The following is an 11068-nucleotide window of genomic DNA, read 5'->3' on the forward strand; positions in this document are numbered from 1 at the left end:
CTGAGAAGTGCTTACAGCAAGAGCAGGGCTTGTCTTTTCTCACTGGTGACAGGTGACAGGATGACGGGAAATGGCCTCAAGTTGCACTAGGGGAAGTTTATGTTAGTTATGAGGAAAAACTTCTTTACAGAAAGGGTTGTTAAGCACTGAAATAGGCTCCACTTCATTGGGCTCACCTTCTGTGAGTTCTGTTTCCAATTTTTCTGATGTGTAAGATTCGGATCACTAGAACACATTGATTCCTTTTGGTTTCTGTGGTCCATTAATATTCACTTTTTTTTTTTTCCTTCAGTAAAGATAATTTTACTGTGAGCAAGTCACCTTTGATTTTTCTCCTATGATATAGTGACAGTCTCAATTATCTATGAACATTTTTCACTTCTTCCTACTCATTGTTGAGGCTCTTTTCTTGATCATATTCAATTTTCAAAGCTGTTTTTAAAATACAAATATTAACAGTTATTTAGTTATCTGAATGCTAGTGTGGCTAAACCCACAGCTGTAACTTCAGTAACTTTACCTTGCTGCAACTAGTAATTGCTTTTCCCTTTATCTGCCTTTAAGGCATAGTAGGACCCCTGACCCTACATTTGAGCTTTTTGTCCTCTCTCCCATGAGAATGGTTCAATGTCTCTCCTTAGCCTGATGGCTAGTATATTTTTACTGGACAGCTTGTTCAAACATTTGAGCACGCAGTCACTTTTTTTTTTTGACCACTTTTTCACTTTGTGTGCTCTCAGCTTATATGATTTGTAGCAACTTTCCCCACCAACACTATTGTTATCCAGCCAAAACTTGCTGCCTTGCTCCAGTGAGATCTGATCAGCTGAAGCATGGGCGAAAGGAGCTGGCAATCATGGAAAAACACACATACATCAATCTAAGCTATGCCACATAAAAAAGTATGTACAAAATTATACTGTGTAGCACTGGTCCCCTGGTTGGTGTATCACATGGCACAAAATAAAATGCCTTAGAATGTTAAGTCTGTGATAAACTGCCTGGTAGTTATCTCTGTTCCTGCATTTGTTATCTCTTTACAGTATGAAATGAGACTTGGGTAGGCATATATCCCACAAAAACAAGCCCAAACTTATTTTCTGTTCTTCAAGACTTTAGCAGTGCTCTGTCCTTACTTGCTCTGGCATCCATGTCATATTGGATATGTCATATCTATGTAGTGATTTGCTTTCTCTGGTGACAGTGACTGGACCCAAGGGAACAGCATGGAGCTGCATCAGGGGAGGGTCAGGGTAGGGGTTAGAACCAAATTCTTCACCAGAGAGTGGTCAGACACTGGGATTAGTGGTCATTACCCCAAGCAGCCAGAGTTCAAGGAGCATCTGGAAAATGCCCTCAGTCATGTGGTCTACTTTTTGGGTGGTGCTTTGTAGAAACAGAAGTTTGACTTGGTGATACTTGTCAGTAACTTCCAACTTAGGATATTCTATGACTGTATGTCCTGTAGCCCTTTGTATTGTAGATTACTGTCTGTCTTTTTAAACAGTGCATATAGGAAGCTTATTTTTGCTCTCTAAACTATAGAATGATGGATTTGTTGGCCTTCACTTTGGTGGTTTCTGATCCTTTTATTTTGCTGGAAATTGAATAAAAGTGATGAAGAGACAGGAGGCAGAATATGAATTGTAGTTTACTGACAGCGAGGTTGAAATCCTGTTGTATGTGTTGTTCCAGAGCTGTTGTAGTTAATTGCTATGTTGAGTACTGTAGCAAGAACAATAATTGTTCAGAAATATAGTATGTGCATTTCTGGCTGTTTGATGTACAACAGGTAGCTCAGTGCAGAAGATATTGAGGTGCATGAGAAGGCTGCATTTGTCATATCCTGCTGTGGAATGTTATGATGTGAATTCAGTGCAATTTAGAGAGAGCATTCCCATAACAATATGAGCTGCATAACATCCCTTGTAATGCCTGTTTGAGACATACATTGCTTATGTTACAGGTAAGTGTCCATTTTCATATACAGAGCAAAGGAATGCCCACTTGAAGCAGATGATTGGATTGTTCATCTAGAAATGGTAGCAGGAACTGCTTTCACAAATTGCAGCTGTCAGGTGTACTAGCAGCAGAATGCTCTATTGACAGAGGGTCATATGTCAGTCTTTACTTCACCTAGATCCTCCGTAGTTTTTGCTACAGACGTTTTTGTGATGCGGTCCATTTCACCTTTGGATAGTGCATGAAAAAAATAGATGAGTACATGGCTTGCTATGTTGTCTTCTTTTCTAGACAAGAAAAATGGTATATTTTGATTACAGATGTGAACCTTTATAGAAAATCCCTTCTGTGAAGGACAATACTATACCAGTGCCTCTGTTAAAGATCTCTGTTGGCTAATTCTTAATCAATAGCTCTTCCATAAAGTGAGATCTGGCCTTTAAAAAATCCAGCCTGCATTTGAAGTAAATGCAGTACATCAAGCATTTTCTTCTGCCACCTTTTCCAACTTGAATCATGCTATTGTATTTTGTCCTGAAGGGAGATTAAATGCTTCTTTTGAACGAAGTTGTAAAGGAGTCCTTCTGTTTGAACTCTAGATTAATACGTAGTCTGTCCTGTTAAAAATTATGAGAGTCATGCAGCACCTGTGACAAGATCAGTGAAGAGCCACAACAGGATTGAGACAGCTCATTATCCCAGCATAGTAGCAAATATCTTCTCCAGCCTTGCTCAGACAGCACAAAAAGGGAAGGGGAAGTGATGACCCATCTGGAATTTGGCTATTAATACTCATCTGGACTGTATGAACTGTGAAATGAAGATTTACCTCAGAGGAACTTGCTCCCCTGGGGTGAGATGCCAATGAAATGCACTGAAGCTCTTTGGGATCTTATCTTTGGTTAAGGCCTCATTTGCACAACAGAAAGAATTTGTAGCTAATGGAGGGTCAGCAACATGCTGGCAAGCTATCCTGCTTGCTGTCTGGCTGCAGCTGCAGACACAAGCAAACTTTCATCAGAACTGCTTCAGAAATGACACTTGAGACCAGATTCTGAAAGGCACAGACCAGATGTTGACCTCAGTTTAAGCATTTCAGTTCCTGTTGCTGACCTTTATCCTGTGCAAATGGAGAAGACCCTGTTGTTGGAGTCGGTTGCTAGCATTGCATTGTGTATGTAAGCTTGGTTAAGAGAGGAGATTAAATGATTTTTTCCAAACTGATTCAGTTGTGCACAAACAGGTAAAAAGACACAAACATTTATATGAAGGAATAAATGTTTTTTTCTTTCTGTAAAGCAAAGACAAGCAGCCTGTTCTGCTACTTGAGTAGGAATAAAATATACAATAAATTCACAACAAAATAAAAGTCCTGTGGTTTTGATTCAGTAAAGCATAACTTAACAATTAAATGTTCTCATTTGTACGTTTGTTGTGTGATATTTACAGAAACAAAATGGGCTGTAGAAAGTAAAACACAAATTTTTCAAATTTAGGAAAAATCCCCCCTTTTATAAGGCATTTGATACAGTATAAACTGAGGTTTGAAATTCTTCCATTGGCTGCACAGATTGTTTCCATTGCTTATTTGGGCAAGTAAGAAAGATGGAGGTGGTCCAAGCATTGGAGATCTGTTCTGGGTCATTGAATGCATTTCAAAGAAACTTAGCCAAAATTGACTAGTGTACTTGATTTTCTTATTTAGATAAAAAATGAGAAATGTTGTTTCTCTGGGAGCTGCCCCTTACACTCATATGTATCTTTGTTAGGCATTTTAGTCTTATGGATTGGACATTCATCCTTGGCTAGAATAACACAGAAGTGTCTGATACTGAATTCTTGTCCATAAGCAGGCAAATGGGAAACTGTGGAGTGGGACAGTGGAGAATTGGTGGAGTCTGTGCCTTGTCCATGCCAAACATCAGAATTGAGCTGGAGGATGAGGGATGAGGAAGATAACTTATTGCTCAGGTATAGCAAGGCCTTATAATAATCACTCCTCCTTCCTTTTCCCAATCTTCAAGTAGGACTGTAACAATTATAATGATACTTAGAATTTCCACATCTAACAAAGTTTTAAAACTTCAACTGAAGAAAGGTGTCTGCCAATTTACTATGTGATTCCAGCACCTGCTTCTTGTTAATACTGCAACGGGAATGGTGGAATGGATCGTCTGCTTCAATATAAAGTCATTTGAGCTGATGTAAACAGTAAAAACACGATATGTAGAAGCTACACCACCAGCAGAGGAACTGACATAAGTTTTGGTGACAAGTATGGCAGAGAAGAACATCTTCCACAGGCACCACTTAACGGATCTGGAAGACCACCCTTGTCTCCTCTCTTAAAACTGGACTTACACTAGGACTGGGTCACTCGTGTTACAGAATCATCTTTTTCTATATTTCATTCCATTACCATACCTTGCTTCTTACATGACCTAGCTTACAATGGCATTTATTCATTCTTTCTAAGTATTTTTGAATGTGTGGGAAGTGGGATAGGTTTAATCAAAAGAGACTATATACAATCATTTGCATATTATGCTTACCTTTCTAAACAGCTAGTGAAACATAAGTTCATCAGAAAGATAATTCAGCTCTCTTCTACCTTTTCTACTGAATGTCCTGCATGATATACATTCCAGAAATTAGACAGTCTTTATATATAATTCTGTAAAAATGGAAGGTGGTTCTAATTCATAAATCCATTCAGGGGAGATACTTCAACAATTTAAACTTCTTCACTTGTACAAGTTTTTCTCCAGATTAAAAAGCAGAAAACATACAGACAAAACCCCAAAGTAACAACAAAAAACTCCAAACTAAAATCCAACAACAAAACCCAACAACCCAGCAATCTGTACTGGCCAAGTCAATATTGAAAGGAAAATTGGCTCGGTAACAGAGCTGTTAGTGCTGAACTCAGTAATACAGAAAAAGTATCCAAGCTTTAAACCTCCTGCTCTCTGAGCAGATGCTATTAACTTTGCAGAAGGACTTTGTTTTTATGATCCAGAATATGTGGTTCTTCTTTAAGTGCTTGTTTCGTGTGGAAACCACTCTAGCTACACGCAGGCCTGTGTATATATCTTTGTACTGTTGTTTGGCCAAAGTGAGTGATCAAAAAATAAGTTCTTTAAGCCTTTCATCCAGCAAGAGCATAAGAGAAAGAGTGCCAACAGATATCTAACTCCTTTTAGCCTCTGACAGTCTGCTAGCCTGTAGCTCATTCTCTAACTTCTGCTTTAAGAGCCAGTAGGCAGTAATTCCGTATAAAACTTGCCATTTTTTATTCTGATTTCTTTTTTTTTTTTTAATTCCATGGAAATATCTTCTTAGCAGATTTTACATCCCAGTGATTTGAGAAGTTGCATTCAAAACATGAGACTTATGCTCCTCCTAGAACACAATTTTTGTCAATGTTGTTTCAAGAAAAAATGACCAGTTGCTCCATCTGTCAGTAAGCCTTTTCCAAGGAGAAGGAAATATCAACACTCAACACAAAATGAGATTGCCCTTTGAAAGCAAAAAGTAAGAACTTGTGTCTTTTCTATCTCTATCTTTTGTGATCTGTCTCTTACTGTCAGAAATATGTAGGTCTCAGGACAGTAATTGTAAGGAATTGGATCAGCTTTGTTCTTAGTGCTGAATATCCATTGCTGAGGCAAAGAAACATAAAGGATTTAAACACTTTTGCCCTTATCTTCTGATTGCCTGTCTTTTGATTTTTCTGTTTGCCTATGCTTTCTGACTGAGAATAGAGCTCAAAATGCCATTTTAAAAGAGACATGAATAATGCTAGAGTCAGCTCACCAGTTCACCAGTCAGCTTATTTTTAATGTTATCCTAGTCCCTAAATATAATATCTTTATCTCCATATACAGCAGCGCAACACTAAAACAGACACCAGAAATCACAATTCTAGACATTATTGTAGTTAATTTTTTGCCAATGAAAATCGTATTCTCTTCAGTACTATCCATAGTAAGTTTATTAGAGTGTAGAAGAAAATCTGCTGTGCCTCATATAGAACTCATCATCAGCCAGAACCCCATGTCCCTTTCAGCAGAGCAGCTCTCCAGCCTCTCATCCCCCAGTCTGTACAGAGACCCAGGGCTGCAATGTCTCAGGTGCAGAATCCATCACTTGTTAAACTTCATGGAGATAGTGATTGCCCAGACTTAAATTTGTTGAGATGCAAAGCCTCTCGACCCTCAAGCGATCCAACAGCTCCTCCCAATTTAGTGTCATCTCTAAACTACCTTAGTATACTTTCACATACCACACACAAGTTATTGATGAAAATGTTAGAGAGAACTGACCCTAAAATGGAGCCCTGAGAAACCCTAGTACTTACTAGCTGCCAGCCTGATGTTCCTCCATCACTGATGTAACCCCAATGTAACCCCCTTTGAACCTGACTCTGTAATTAGTTAGTCACCCATTGTATTATGTGTTTGTTTAGCTGTATGCTAGACATTTAGTCCAGAAGGATACTCTGAGAAATTGAAAGGTTTCCTGAAATTCAAAATGATTTTATCAGTTACCGTACTTTGGTCAGCCATGTGGGTAACCTTGTCATAAAAAGGAGATTAAGTTCATAAAACAGGACTTTCCCGTTTCAAATCTTTGTTGTCTGTGATCAATGACTGCATTCACTTTCAGGTGTTTTTCAGTACCCCTCAGAATAATCTTCTCCATAATTTTATGAGGTGATGAAGTGAGATTGACAGCACCATAATTATGTGGTCTTCTTTCTTGCCCTTCTTGCATACTGGGATGATGTTTGCCAGCTTCCATCTGACTTGCCCAAGATAGATAATGAGTTGGGCTTATTTATCCCACCTTATTCAGGAAGAGTAGGTTCTTCCTTAAAGCTGAGACAGTAAAGGTCCTAAAAAATGTGTATGTTTAAGTAATAATATTTACGGGAGAAGCCATGCTTCCTAGATCCTCAATGGCTTATTTTTACTGTTTTTTTTTCTTTTTTTCCTAATCACTATTATTCCTCTCTGGGATTCGTCATGTCCAATGTACATTTGCTATTAGTAAAGAATATATACATATATGCTTCTAGGAATTCAAAGACTTGGATAAATGAGTATCAGAGTTATGTCACTGTATGAACAACCATAGGGGAATCTATATATGAAAACTGCTCGGAAAGTAACGCCTTCTATTTTGTTATTTTGGCCCACGATGTCAGAGGCAGATGTTGGTGATTTGTCAGTAGAAGCTGAACCTTCACACCAATCCATTACATTTTCTTGCTGTGCCACAGATGGCAGCAGAGGGACAGTCTGACAAAATGCCACCTAACATGGAAGTGTGTCTGAAGCAAACGTGTATCACTGAATTCCTCCACGTGGAAATAATGACACCCATTAATGTTCATCACCAATTGTAGAAGTTTTCTGGAGACAAAAAGTGGACGTGAGCACAGTGATATGATGGGTGATGCATGTCAGTAGTGGTGGCAGCAACAGTGGATCAGCCCCACTGGTACAGATTTTTATGAGCATGGCATGCAGGCTTTTGTTAATGGCTGGAAAAAATACCTAATGGTGATGTCTGTGTTGAAAAGTAGTGTTTTGTAGCTGAGAATCTGCTCTATCAAGTAGTGTTCTTGTGCTCTTTGTATCAGTTGTAGTTTCTGTGGAAATAAATAGGAGACACTACTTTTGGAGCAACCTACATATATTTAGAAATAAGTATTACAGTCTGAGGAATAATAAAACTGCATTGATATTCAAAGTTATATGAGACTGTGAAGGCTGAACTTCATGGCAGGGATGATGAATAAGATACAGAATGCATTTTAAGCAAAAGCTTGAACTTTCAATATCTGCATACCAAGTTCAAGCTATGTCTGTTCCTACAGGAAAAAAAGCTTACAGGGAGCATAGGGAACTTGGAGTACTGAGAGAAAAATCTTGAGTGAATGTGACAATGCAATTCTATAGTTCAGTAGTTTAACCACTCCTTGTACAAAATATATCGTAGAATCATAGAATCATGTAATCACCAAGATTGGAAAAGATCTCCAAGATCATCCAGTCCAAGCATTCATCTATCACCCCCATTTCCCTACTAAACCATGTCCCTTAGTAGAGCACCTAAACGTTTCTTGAACACCTCCAGGTTCAGTGACTCTACCACCTCCCTGAGCAGCCCATTCCAATGCCTAACTACTGTTTCAGAGAAGAAATATTTTCTAATGTCCAACCTGAACCTCCCTTGGTGCAACTTGAGGCCATTCCATATTGTCCTATCACTAGTTATGTACGAGAAGAGTCCAACCCCCACTTTGCCACAACCTTCTTTTCAGGGAGTTTTAGTTGGAAGAAAATTTATGTAGGCAGATTTGGGCTCTTCAGGTTACGAAGTCTGACACCACAAATGAGTTACAGTATTAACTCTAAATTCTAGTAGTGAAGAAATCTGTGGAATACAATACAAACAAAGCCTGGTATTTTTAACAGAATATAGACAATGTCAGAATAACAATTGCCTAGAAGGACTGATTGAAAACTTGATTGGTAACTCACGTACTTGTTTCTGTGCAGTACCAGAAAACAGGTGGTCCTTCCAGGAAAAAGGGAGAAACTAACTTCATTAAAAAGGACTTTGCTTTTATTTGCAATGTAATGGTGTAAAAATTACTGAGAACATGCAGTCCAGGAAACATCTGGTTCTGTCCTTCTGACATTTTATGTGGCCTGCCAACATCACTTACATATAATTATACTGGTTTTAGCAGGACTACTGCCTCTGGAACTTTAATGAGTACAAGTATGTTGCAATGTTGGCAGAGATTTACGCTTTTCTAAACTTTCTAAACCACGATGTTTGTGCAGGATCCTAGCTGAGGAATTTTTTCGCTGAGTTGGATCAGTTCAGCTTCCATAGGATACAGTGTAACTATTAATTTTCGTTATCACTGTTGCTTGCAGGACTTAGAGGCACAAAGCTCATTATGCGTAACAGACCACGTTGTCCATCATAACAAAGGGCTAAAAAAGTGAAGACAAACCAGCACATACAAGAAGATCGTAGGACAATGTCAGTTACATAGGCTTGTCTCCTGCAGACTGGGAGATGAATCATCATCAGTGGTTTTGGGGAAGATATTTAGACGTTATAGCAAAGAGGTGAGTTTAGGGTGAGTATGGAGAAGTTATGCACATTTATATGGAGCTCCGTGTAGGTTTGAACAGAAGCATTTTTTATCAAATAAGCAGATGGGCAGTATGTGGACTAATTAAAGCTTGAAACTTTTTCCTGCGTAATAAATGAAAAAAAAAAAAAAGATTCATAGAATTAGAATAGTTGTCAATGATTTGACAGCTATTGAAAAGTGATTTTTTCGTGTGTTTGTTTATTGTGAGGGGAACTGTCAAAAATGCAAAGAGCTGTGTGAGCTAATCGAAGTGTTGAGTTTTGAAGACAGTCTTGGCAGCAGTGTATAAACAGATATGTCTGCAGCAAAAATGCCTCTGTCAGGGCAAGATGCTACAGTAAGTGATCTGTAAAATAACAACCTTAACAAGAATTTTAACAGCATGAATGGATGAAAAAGACCTCATTTTAGGGAGGGTTCTGCAGGCTTCACTAAAAGGCTAAATTAAAGCTGGTGCCTGTGGGTGTCTGTGACTGGTAGGATGGGGAGAGACCTCTGAGAATTTTGAGAGTAGAAAGTCAGAGAGGGAGGTGAAGGCTGAGAGCTCGGTCTCGGCTATACTGGGCTTGAGATGCTGGCCAGGCATTTCCAAAGGCACGTCAGCATGCCTACATGAATGTATGATGATGAATGTAATGTGTTAGGTAAGGTCTGGAATGTAGCAGCATCCATGATCCTTCTCTTAATGGAATTTGTTGGTGAAAAGAGACCAAGAGAGACTTCGGAAGGAAGTAACGTGAACTACTGTAACTGTAGAAAATGTGACTTCAGAAGAAATCACAATAAAATGAGGATATTTTCATCTGAAAAAGGCTAAGGAAAAGTACAATTATGGTCTACTTAAGCATTACAAGTGACTGGAAAAATGGAGGAAATTAACTGCTCTCCACAGCAATCAGAACAAGAAGATGTCAACTTGCATTGCTACAAGGGCTATTTAGGTAAAAGAGGAGAAAAATTGCAATGGTAAAAGTAGCAGTGCATGAAGGCTGTGATGCCCCTCTGTGGAAATTTTTAGGAGCAGGTATACATTTACAGTGAAAAGCATGTGAAAAAAAACATTCTTATTAATGTATGTGGGGTTTTTTCCCTACATACATTTTGTGCTGTTAATTTTGGTGTTATTATGGTTAGACTACTAATAACTTTGAATTATGCTCACCATAAATGCTCCACTCCATGAACATGGTGTGTATACCTCTAAGAGAATTTTGAGTGTAACACTTACATTACTTTTGTTTCAGTATGTGATTAATTTTTTTTTCATATGAAAGTTTGCTTCCTTCATCTTAAACAGGATAACTTAAGTCATTCAATGCTTTATTGTATTAACATTGATAGCGTATTTGATGGGTAAGATACACAGTTTTAATATTGTTTCGAAGAGAAAATAATAGAAGGTTTTTGAATATTACAGAATTAGAACCTGATTTTACATGCGTATTTTCTGCAGTACTGACAATTATGAAGAAAAATCTATTTAGCCTAAAATGGCAGTGCTGATGGCCTTGTAAAGGAAGAGCAATGCATAAATTGATGGAGCTTTTACAGTAGGAAGGTAACCTTGGTCATCCAAAGCTTTTCTACAGAGGTCAGATGGAATTAAACATATAAGGAAACAACTTCTCTTTAAAGTCTAGCCCTGTCCCATGGCTGCTTGTTAAATATAGCCTTGGAATACAGTATTCCTTCCGTTCTGCCTCTTGAACTGCTACCTGCTCACTTTTTCTCTTAAATCTATGAATCAAGGGGGAGGAAATGTAGATGGCTATGAGCCCATAATGTACTGGAGGCAATGACCCTGTCACTGTTTAACGCTCAGTGTTATTTGAATCCCTGAAAATAGGAATTATCAGGAAGGAATGATGTGAAATGACATCAATACTGTTTTTCTGTTTGTTTTGTTTTCACCTGCTGTACGGG

The 11068-nt window shown here is 38.3% G+C and overlaps 1 long non-coding RNA gene across 1 annotated transcript; it reads left to right on the forward strand.

Annotated features, from left to right (window-relative positions):
• Positions 1–3818: 3818 nt before the first annotated feature.
• On the forward strand, positions 3819–9390 carry LOC128091029 (uncharacterized). The gene is made up of 3 exons (XR_008211190.1): positions 3819–3933; positions 5308–5496; positions 8919–9390. It is a non-coding gene; the product is annotated as an uncharacterized LOC128091029 (long non-coding RNA).
• The last annotated feature ends 1678 nt before the right edge of the window (positions 9391–11068 follow it).

The sequence above is a fragment of the Tympanuchus pallidicinctus genome, unplaced genomic scaffold, assembly GCF_026119805.1.
Source record: "Tympanuchus pallidicinctus isolate F22 unplaced genomic scaffold, pur_lepc_1.0 scaffold5, whole genome shotgun sequence".
In the NCBI taxonomy this organism is placed as follows: domain Eukaryota; kingdom Metazoa; phylum Chordata; class Aves; order Galliformes; family Phasianidae; genus Tympanuchus; species Tympanuchus pallidicinctus.